The sequence below is a fragment of the Chiloscyllium plagiosum genome, chromosome 16, assembly GCF_004010195.1.
Source record: "Chiloscyllium plagiosum isolate BGI_BamShark_2017 chromosome 16, ASM401019v2, whole genome shotgun sequence".
Taxonomy (NCBI): Eukaryota; Metazoa; Chordata; class Chondrichthyes; order Orectolobiformes; family Hemiscylliidae; genus Chiloscyllium; species Chiloscyllium plagiosum.
In genome coordinates this window covers 28,380,720-28,392,144 of record NC_057725.1, presented here as the reverse complement: position 1 = coordinate 28,392,144, position 11,425 = coordinate 28,380,720, and the positions used below count along the sequence as shown (strand labels likewise).

Genomic DNA, 11,425 nt, shown 5'->3' with positions numbered 1-11,425 from the left:
TGTCCCCTTTCGCCATTGTTATTCACGCTAATAATTGAACTACTAGCAGAAGCTATACGAGCTGATCCTAGTATAGTGGCCCCAAGGATTGGTACAGGTAAACATAAAATTACCCTTTATGCAGATGATGTTCTTCTATTCCTCAGTAACCCTTTGATGTCCATTCCTCGCTTAATCCAAGTTATTAATACATTTAGTGCATTCTCAGGCTATAAAATTAATTTTTCAAAATCTGAGGCTATGCCAATGGGTGGCCTTGCTGTGATACCCCGCTTAGCGGACGGTTCCCTTTTTCCCTTTCGCTGGTCCCTGGAGGGTTTCTTATATTTAGGCATTTTTATTACTCCAGTATTTTGTCAGTTGTATAAGGCTAATTTTGTGTATTTATTGGAAAGGATAAGGCAGGACCTCCAGCGATGGGGAGACCTGCCAATTTCCTGGCTGGGTCGAATAGCATTAATCAAAATGAATATCCTGCCCCGTCTCCTATATCCTATGATAATGCTTCCGGTGATGCTGCCGAGGACGGTTTTATGTAAATTATATGGCTGGCTGGGTTCCTTTATTTGGAATCATAGGCGGCCCCTCATTAAGCTGAAGAAGCTACAGCTTCCACAGGCAAGGGGTGGATTGGACTTCCCAGATTTTAGGAAATATCAATTAAGTTCCCTATTAAGTTATATAGCTGATTGGGTTTTGTCTGATCCACAATCAATCTGGTTGGACATCGAGGCTTCTCAAGTAAAATACCCACTTATTAACCTTTTATTCTCAGACAAGAGGAAAATCATTACAGATCACTGTAAAAACCCTATAATACTGAATACAATCAAGGCTTGGAATATAATGCGGCAAAATGAGGGTAATTCACATAAAACATCCCCCTATGCACCGATCGTGGGAGCATGGGGATTCTAACCGGGGTTAACAGATGCCACTTTTAAACTCTGGAGATCCAGGGGTATCTCATGTCTCGGGGATTTATTTAAGGATGGGGTCCTGATGTCTTTCGGACAGCTGCGTCAGAAATTAGGATTACCGAATGGAGATCTCTTTTGATACTTCCAAATTCGAGATTATATACAGAAGAAGACTATGTTATTAGATAGTCTTTATAAATCCGATAGAGAATGTAGTGTCCTACGACCAGTGGGGGTATCTTCCGTCAGTAATATTTATCATTTATTACATGATGAAGTATCGGGAGATATGGATAATCTGCTTAAAACATGGGATCAGGATCTGGGACTAGAAATCTCCACAGAAACGTGGAATGATATCTGGGAAAATGCTAGAAGAATTACTATTTGTAACAGAACCCAGGCTATCCAGCTGAAGATACTTCATAGGGCCCATATAGCACCGGTTCGATTGGCAAAATTTAAGGCAGGAGCATCTCCAATGTGTCCTAAATGCAAAATAGAGGTGGGCACTCTTGTACATTGCTTATGGACCTGTCATAAGATCCGTGGATATTGGACTAAAGTAGCAAGTACCCTGACAGAAATTTTAGGAACGGAAGTAAAAGTGGACCCCGTATCTCTCCTCTTGGGCTTTTCGAACTTTCCCTCCCTGGACACGTACGGGAAGAGACTATTTTCTATTCTTTCTTTCTGTGCAAGGAAAAATATTTTGATGAACTGGGTGGCGGGGGGCCCCCCTGGACTTTCAAATTGGCACAGACTAATTATGGAATGTATTCCCCTTGACTTCCTTACAAATATGGTGCACCGAAAGATCGAATTATTTTATAAAATATGGCAGCCCTTTTTGAATTACATAAATACAGATATTTCGGCTATCCTAACAAGGGCTTTTATTTAATTGAGACTACGAACCTGGCTGGTCCGCGGCCCCTCGGGGGAGGAATCCCGCACGAATACGGGTTTTATTACATCTGATGTTAACACATTCCGAGCATGTAAGAGACTTAAATATACACTCTGGTTAGTTGTAGGTTAGATTAGTAGATAGTTGAGTTTTGTTTGTTTGTTTTTTTTTTCTTTTCGTTTTTTTTTTGTTGTTTTGTTTTTTTTTGTCAAATTTTGGCTATTGTATATTTGGGCTAATTGTATATCAATGTTTATATCTGAGAGTTTTGTTTATTTTTGTAAACTTGTAAAAATGTTAAATTTCTAATAAAAATATCTATTTAAAAAAAAGAATGCTGCTTCTTAATCTTCTTTCTCTGGGATAGTTGGTTCACACTTATAAAAGATCTCTGACTTTTTAATTAAAAGTCACAGCTTAAAGTCACTGCTGAAGGAAAAATAAACTGGTATCCTTCATTTACATAGCTTTTATTATAGAGAACAGGGAAATTTGCCAAGCTAGAGTAGATCTGATCATTTTTCATGATCTTGTTTATAGCCACAAGCTATTTAGATACCAGAGAACCAATCACATAGTTGTTGTTGTAAGGCAGAAGGCTTTTGTTATTAATAACTGGTCACTATTTATCACAGAGCAATAAGCTACACATTGCCAGCTGAATCGCTATTTGTACACACCCTTGGTACCAGCTCATCTGGAAACTACACTTCAACTACAGGATGAACAAATAGCTGTGCAAACAGTGCTTACAATGAGTGTCACATTACCTGCTTTTAAGAAATGCAGCAAAGTTTCACAAAAATGGTTCTTAAAAGTTATTTTCTCATTTTAGTTCATAATCAAAACTATGACAAAAAAAAACCTTTACAACATCCTCTGGAGATGGCTGGAGGCGTATGACAGCAGCAAAGAGATGAAAGTGCTGGTTACCAAGACACAATTCAATTTGATCCAACTGAAAATCTAAAGGGGTTTGTTGATGCCCTGTCGGGGATCATCTTATTCATCAAGTGGTCATGGAAACAGGAGATCAAGTTGAACCGTGATGGGCAATAGTTTTCTCCAGCAGAGAAAACTATTTGCCCTTTCTTATATGGCCAAATTCCTTGCTGGAATTAATGAAGACACAATATAATGGTCTCCTTTATTCACAGCATTTCTCTTGCAGTAAATCATAGATCTTCAAATTCTGAAGCAATACTGACAAAGACATCATGGGTAAGCACTTTATCCCATGATATTCAGCAGGGAGATGCTTTGATAGTCATGCTCATGCTATAATTGTCCCATATCCTGGGGCACTTCTCCCCTTCCTTCAGCAGAGATTTTAAAAATCTGTGCAAATCTGCAGGAGTCTTGGATTCCCATGCTTGGTCAGTTCAGGAGGTATAGCATCAGAACCTAGAACTTTGCCCAGGGCAGGTGAGCCAGTAGCTTTGCTAAGTTCTTCTGCTGTGGGGCTGATATCCATTACTGTCATGATAGTCAAGCTTTCTATGGTATCCAGAACTTCTCAATGACTGTGTTCTCCCTGGAGTACTACCCAAGGTAGTTTTCCATCCAGCTCTCCAACTCTTTATTGCAGAAGATGACCTCTCCCACTTTTGCTTTTACTAGAACTTTTGGTCATGTTGCCTTTATGATCTTTAATAAACGTTTCTTGCATTCTCTGTGGTGAAGGACATCAGGATTTTCTGGAAAGTAGTGAATAGTAGTCATTGATGCAGTGTCTACTAGTCTATTGGATTTCACTTTGAGTGGATATTAGTGTATTCAGAATCATCTCGCTTGGGTCTGATGTATAATTGAGAATGGATTAATTGATAGAACATGTCCCAAAGCCGAAGTTTAGAGGAACTGTTTAAAAAAGGTGTCAGCTTCACTGTGAATTAGGAATTCAGTTGGAAGCTGCGTTAAGCTCCTCATAGATCTGGTCTTTTGCCTCTGCAGTGGAGCAGACATTAACTGGCCTTGTCTGAGAGACTTATGGAGAGACTATCTTCGGAACCATTTGTTTTCAACTCTATCATTGAAGGAGTGTTTCAACAGTTGATGCGTACAATGTTCTTACTCAATTCCATTTAACCCTTCTGTTGTTCTATAAACATATAATGTTTTTCTTTCAGCGAGCCTCATCTATTGTACGGATGCTACGCTCATGTTCAACTTATCAAGTTTACAGCTGATCATAGTTGTCTTTCACATCACATGCTATGTATGTACCGTGTTGGCATGGTCCTAATGTTCAAGCTTGATGGTCAAAGAACTGCCACTTTTTCTCTTTTCATTTGCTTTATTTTGTTTGCCTGGTACAATAATTTCTGCCTATTTGTTAAGCATGGATTGTAAACTGCAAACACCTATTGGAGCAAATAGAATAGAACAGGTCAGCTCCTTAAAGAGTCAGAGACGAAGCTGAATAATTGGACATAATAATGGTTCCTTCTCCTGTTGGAGATAACCTGTTGCATCTGTTGGCTATACCAATTGAGTTGGGCAAATCACATTTAAATACTATTTCCTTGCAGCAAGACTGGGCAGTCCTTTCCAGGGCACAAACCTAGAGGAAATTTATGGAGGCCCTGGTTTATCTAAATATCAGGAACTGCCTCTTGACCTCCCTGTTTGGGTCTAAAGGAATACACAGCAATGTATTTTGCATCAGTTTGGTTTTAGGAGTTGCAGAAGAGTTAATATATTTACATATGAGACAGTAATGGGCTCCACTCCAGATTTTTTTTGCAGTATTTACTCCCTTATCTTTCAGCTATTCCAAGATAGCCACAAATGATGGAGTTATTCCCTTTGTTGGGAGTTTGGTTCATCAGCAATAGAGTGTGTCCACAAGATGAGGTCCTGCACATTTAGGGACACACTGTCATCTGACTTCCTTAGCTTTAGCTGGAGCTACAGGAGACCCAGTTTGTGTGCATTACCATAAGGAGGCATAGCAGGGAATTTGCCAATATAGGGGCACTGACAGGAAGAGATATACACATTTTGCTCTGTTTCTTTGCAATGCGTTATAGGCTGAAAATGCGAGGCAAACTAGCGCACAAATAAGAAAGTATGCTAACTTCCCTCAGCCACACATTAAACATGTTAAATTGAGCTGTCAGGCACACTATACCTATTTACAATCAGTGGTATATAGTGATTGCATGAGTCAAGCCCCATATTTATTTACTTGGGGTCCAAGAACGTTATTTATCTTTTGACCATTATCATTGCAGTTAGTTACAATAGGTTTCACTGCTTTAAGTGAAAACTCACTGATCATTATATTCAATAATTTCATTGATTGTTCAGTGATAACGATAAATCAGTGCCATCACTGACTAGAACTTGCAGATTATATATTTCCATCTCTGATTCAGGTATCAACACCAATGAACAGAAGTTCAAAGTAAAATAGTTCAGCACACATTTTGAAACATTATTATTTCATATCACGGGATGAGGATACATGTGATAAGAGTTTTACATTACAATGGGAAATAGGAATAGGAGGCTGTTCAATAATTTAAGCTTATGCTGATTCTTCCACTGAAATCATGGCTGATCTGTATTATAAATCCATTATAGGCTATTAATTATATCAGTTACATGATATTATGCCATGTTATACTAGGCATTACACATCAAAGGTTTTTAAATTTTGCGAATTGTGTATTGATATGTTTTAAAGTGATAAAACTCTTGTATAATTGTATAACATTACTGCTGGAATTTCTCAGGCTGGTCTCCTAGGCCCAACCATCTTCAACTGTTTCATCAACAACCTTCCCTCCATCATAAGGTGAGAAGTGGGGATGTTTATTGTTTGCACAATGTTTAGCACCATTCACAGTTCCTCAGAGACTGAAGCGATCCTTGTTCATAGGCTTGTCCAGGTTTTATGGACAATATCCAGGTTTGGGTTGTTAAGTTGCAAATAATATTCATGCCATGCAAGTGACAAGCAAAGACCACTTCTAAAAATAGCCATTCAACTATCAATAGTATGACCACTGATGAAGCTAATGAACATATGAATTAGGAGCATAAGTAGACCATTCAGCTTGCTCCATGTTTCAATAAGATTATAGCTTGTCAGTTTGCATTTTGAATTCCACATTCTCATTCACCCCCAGTAATCCTTAATTCCCCTGCCTAGCAAGAACCTGTCTTAAAAATATTCAGTTACTCTGTGTATATTGCCTTCTGAGGCAAAGAGTTCCAGAGTTTCATAAACCACGAAGAGAAAAATGTTTCCTCATCATAATCCTAAATTCCATACTATCAACATCCTCACCATTGACCAGATACTGAACTAGAGCAGTCATATAAGTCCCATGGTTAGAGTAGGTCAGAGGCTAAAACTCCTATCTCCTCAGTGCCTGTCCACCATGTATGAGGCACAAATCAGGAAAATGATGGAATACTCTCCATTTGTCTGGATTTGTGCAAACACCACTCAAGGAGTTTGACACCATCTAAGACAGATTGCCTACTTGATTAGGATCCCATCCACCACTTTTAACAGTCTGAGTACTGTCTACAAGATGCACTGTAGTAACTTGCCAAGGCTCCTTTAACCACAACTTAAAAACCCATGGCCTCTACTTCCTAGAAGGACAAAGGCAGCAGATGCATGGGACTATCACCACCAATAAGTTCCCCTCCATATCACTTGGAATTTTATCCAAGGTTCTTCCTAACAGTGGGTGTCTCCACACTCCAACAACTGGAGTAGTTCAACAGGCAGCTCACCAGCCCCTCGGGGGCAATTTGCAAATATCAACAAAGCTGATCTAGCTATTGATGACCACATTCCTTCTCTGATAAAGGGTGATTTTAATATATATATAATATATGTATATTAATATCATTTATTTTTAAATTTGGATTTTTAAATTTTGAATTAGTGACATATGGGACTTTGTGTCTGAAGTGTTTAGTGATTAATGTGCCAATATATCTGTAGCTACGGTAACTACTCTTAAACAACTTGATGGAAAAGTAGCCGTTGAGACTAATGGACTTTATTTATGTTAGGAGCGTTTACAGCCAAGCAAGTTTAACAATTGTACATCAAAGTTTCACTGAGAAACTTCCACACTTGCTTTCTTTATTAAACTTAGTGGATTGAAATATAAAAATAACTTTTTAGCTTCATTTGGGGCAGGTGGATGAAGCAGGATGTGTAAAGCAGTGCTCCTGAGAGATGGAGAAGACACTAAAAATAGATTACCAAAGAACAAGAAATTTAGCAATAGTTTGAGATCGTAAGTGCTTGGATAAAACTTTGATAAGGTTATTTGAAGATGGCCTAAAAGCTATACAGAATCATGGTTGAGATTTTTTTTTCTGGTGTTAGTACTGTACAAGGGATTCATTTGGTTAATGTAAAGGGGATCTGTTTGGAATCTATCAAGGAATTATTTGGGATTAATGAGATGATATATTTTACTGAGTATTTCAAAATATTCAAGTTTGTGCTTTCTGTAAAGAGATTCATTTATTCTATTGTTTGACTTCTTCAGTAATAACGTCAACTGGGATCATAATAAATACATGAATAAAAAAAATCAATATGAAATGCCAACATCATGCATAAAAATATCAAAGCAGAATAAGAAAAAAAGGAATTCCATGCATTTTGTGTCTTTTTCTTACATCAGTCTACAACCATTTGGAAATAGACTTTGTGACCTTAAAGAGACAGACTAGCACAAATATGGGTCTGTGTTAGTGGCATGATAATGCAAGATTTTCTGCATTGTTTAACCGATTAGTCATGATCAATTTTCCATTAGCAATGCCACAAAACACCCACTAAAATGTTTACATTTACCTACTAAGTGGTGAATCATCCAATGTTCCCTGGTCCACACCCCTAAGACTAGCTATCCTTTTTATCTAAAACCTTGGCAAACATATGAATGAAACATTGCACAGTCTGTGCTAAAATACATTGGCTTCCTGTCAGATTCATAGAATTTTACGGGCAGGAAGCCATTAGACTAAAGGTGTCTGTACTGGCTCCCGAGAGAGCTATTTGTATTCTCTAGCCCTATCTCTGTAGTACTTTAAATTCATCACTTTCAAATATATCTCGTTCTCTGTTGAAACCTCCGATGGAATCCAACTCCGTCACTCTCTCAGGTTGTGCTTTAGAAATCCTAACAACTCTCCATGTAAAGCAGTTTCTCTTCATCTCCTTTGCTGATAATTTTTAAATCGTGACCTGTAGTTACTGACATGCCAATGAATGGAAACAGAATATCCTTCATTTTCCTGTCAAAATGTTCATAATTTTGAACACCTCAATAAGGTCACCTCTTAATCTTCTCTCCACCAAGGAGAATAATTTCTCTAATCTTTCTGACTAAAATCCCTCATTCCTGGTAACATTCAAAGCATTTCATTAAAGATCTGCCTTCTTGTCTTGTAATCTATCTACACCTTATTACTCCAAACTCCTCCAACTTTGTATTGACTCCAATAAGATTAGATTAGATGACAGTGTGGAAACAGGCCCTTCGGCCCAACAAGTCCACACCGGCCCGCCGAAGCGCAACCCACCCATACCCCTACATTTACCCCTTACCTAACACTAGGGGCAATTTAGCACGGCCAATTCACCTGACCTGCACACCTTTGGACTGTGGGAGGAAACCGGAGCACCCGGAGGAAACCCACGCAGACACGGGGAGAACGTGCAAACTCCACACAGTCAGTCGCCTGAGGCGGGAATTGAACCCGGGTCTCTGGCGCTGTGAGGCAGCAGTGCTAACCACTGTGCCACCGTGCCGCCCGAAGTTTCACTTAATAACTTAAGTGTTTTTGTGGCACTTCTTTTCACTCCTCATGACACTGGTTACTCCAAATCCCTCACGAAGCCCCATTTACTTCATCCCCGATAGCAACCTTTTAGAAACTCCATCTCCCAGTAATGTTTCCTCATCCTTGTTCCATGACTTACTGACTATTTGTTTGATTTGTATTTCCCAACCATGATTCTGTATAATTAGGTCATGTCAAAGGTACAATAGAGAAGCAAACTGTTGAATTCAAATGATTTCTTCAGTTACAATGTATAACCTGATCCGCCTGTTGGGAGACATAGAGCACTGGGGCACAAACTTGTTTTCAGTCCCAAACTAATTTCACTCCATATTGAAGTCAGTACATTTGAAAATCCATCTGCTTCCCAGTTTATGATTTAAGTTATAGCTTTCATCTTATTTTCTGAATTCATCCCAAATGCCAAAACTGTCAAACACCTTGTACTGACCACATTCCCAAGAATGGTTCAGTGAGTGCCACTCTTGCCTCTAAATTGAAAATCTATGGGTTAAACCTCAGTCCAAGGCCAAAAACACAAAATACTGACTGTGCAACACAAAGGGAAGTGTTACACCTTTGCTAGTCTCTCAGGTGATTATATAAAAAAAGTATTATTTGAAGGAGGGTGGAAAAATTCATCACTATTTATCTCTCGACCAATATCACTAATAATTATTATTTGACATTCATCGTATTGCAGTTTTTGGGAGCTTTGCTGAATATAAATTGGCTACTGTGTTTCTTCAACAAAAATCCCTCATGATAGAAAGCTATTTGATTGCTATAAATTATTTTAGGAAGTCACAAAAGATCTTTTTGAATTATAATATTTTTTCAGTTTACAAAACTAAAGCTACACTACAACAGTATAGACCAAACTGGATCTTTTTTGCAATTATTAACCATTTTAATGGCTAATTTTTAAATTTCTTGGAGCTCTTGCAAACTGTCAGCAATAGAATCACATTTCTCAATTCCATAACTCAAAAGCACATCCAACTTACCAAGTTGTCGATTTTGTTTCAAGACAGCTTCCGAACGAATGTACTCTGCAGTCTAATGGGTGTGTATCTATTCCCAAGTTTTACATGAGCTCAATCTTTAAACAAATAGTAGAAGCATTTCAGACAGACATTTGTGTGAAACACCCATAAGTGCAAAGATCACACTTTGTCTTGCAAATACAGGCGTTTTCAATAATACTTTGCTGGATGTCAGGTGATTATTGCTTTGCAAACGTACAAAAGAATGACATATCACAAAATGGGATGCAAAGTAATCACAAAAAGAATTTTTTGGGGTGCTTGCAATGAACCTGCCCTAATCCCAAGAATTAGAATGGATACATTGAAAATTTGAATTAGAAACAGAAAATGCAATTAGGATCTCAGCTTTCTCCAAATTCACCTTTTGCACATCCCTGATTCCAAACATTCCACCATTGGCAGTCCTGCCTTGAACTGGCTGGACTTTATGGTCTGCAATTCTCCTTCACTTCACTACAATTTTCCTTGGAATCTACCTTTGGTACTTTTTTTTGTCATCCCTCTAAACATCTCCATATGCGATTCTGTGTCAATTTTTGTCTAAGAATATTTTTCTGAAACAAGTTATAATGTAAAAGCATTATATAAAGACTCCTATTCAAATCTGTCATATCCTCCAAATAAAAATAGCATTGGCTCTCTACTTTTGCAAACCACAGCTCCATTTCCAACACCCCATTCCTCTCCAAGTCCTCTAGTGTGTTCTGATGAAGGATCACTGGGCTCAAAACCTTAACTCTACTTTTGGTGCTACAACACTGCCAGGATTTTCCAAAACTTTCTGTTTTGTTTCAGATTTCCAGCATCCACAGTTCTTTATTTTTATTATTTTGGAATGTGTTGTCACCTCTAACATCTGTAGCTAACTTTCTGGAACTCTATACTTTAATCCCTCAAATCAGCCTTTATCAAAGTTTCAAAAAATTATTCTACGGCAAAAGTAAACTTTCCCTTATCATCAAATCCTCATCCACAATGATGTCTCTGCATCAATTTTTAATGGTCTTTAAAATCCTTCACAGGGGTCTTCCACCTTAATCTATCATCACTCTCTTCTTACATTGGCTGCATCCTTCTCCTTTACTGGGACTGCTGCCTGCCCACAGCCTTAACCCTCCCATCTAAAAAGCCTGCCTGCTGTCCTTGATTGGACACTGCTGAGAAGATCACAGAGGCAAGCTATTTTCAGACACTATTGGGAAAGGACAGTGAGTACTAAACAAAATAAGCCCTTTGCAAATTTCAAGCTTCCATCATAAAACAGTTTAAATTGGAATGTTATATGTTAAAGGGCCAAACCATTTCTTTTACTCTTTCACAGGATGTAGGTGTCACTGGCTCGGCTGGCATTTATGCCCTGTTGCTAATTTCCCTTGCGCCTTCTTGAACCATTGCAGTCCATGTGGAGTACAGGCAACCACAGTTTTGTTAGCAAGGAAATTCCAGAGTATTGGTCCAGAAGCAATAAAGAAACAACAATATTGCTCCAAATGAGAATAGTGAAGATTTGGAATTGATCCTGCAGCCCTTGTCCTTCTGGGTAGGTCACAGATTTGGAGGAAGTTGCTGAAGGAGCCTTGCTGAGTTGCATTCTGGAGAAGTTATTACATATTGCTGTCACTGTGGTGCCAATCCAGCAGGCTACTTTGTCCTGGAATGTGTTGTGCTTCTTGAGTGCTTTTGGAGCTGCATTAATCCAGGAAATTAGATACATT

The 11,425-nt window shown here is 38.4% G+C and overlaps 1 protein-coding gene across 1 annotated transcript in view; it reads right to left on the bottom strand.

Moving 5' to 3' along the window:
- Positions 1 to 9,713, bottom strand: part of rep15 (RAB15 effector protein) — an 18,813-nt gene extending 9,100 nt beyond the window's left edge. The window contains exon 1 of the mRNA XM_043705620.1: positions 9,669 to 9,713. The gene's annotated coding sequence lies outside the window, so the exon portion shown is untranslated. The remainder of the gene's footprint in view (positions 1 to 9,668) is intronic.
- Between the last annotated feature and the right edge of the window lie 1,712 nt (positions 9,714 to 11,425).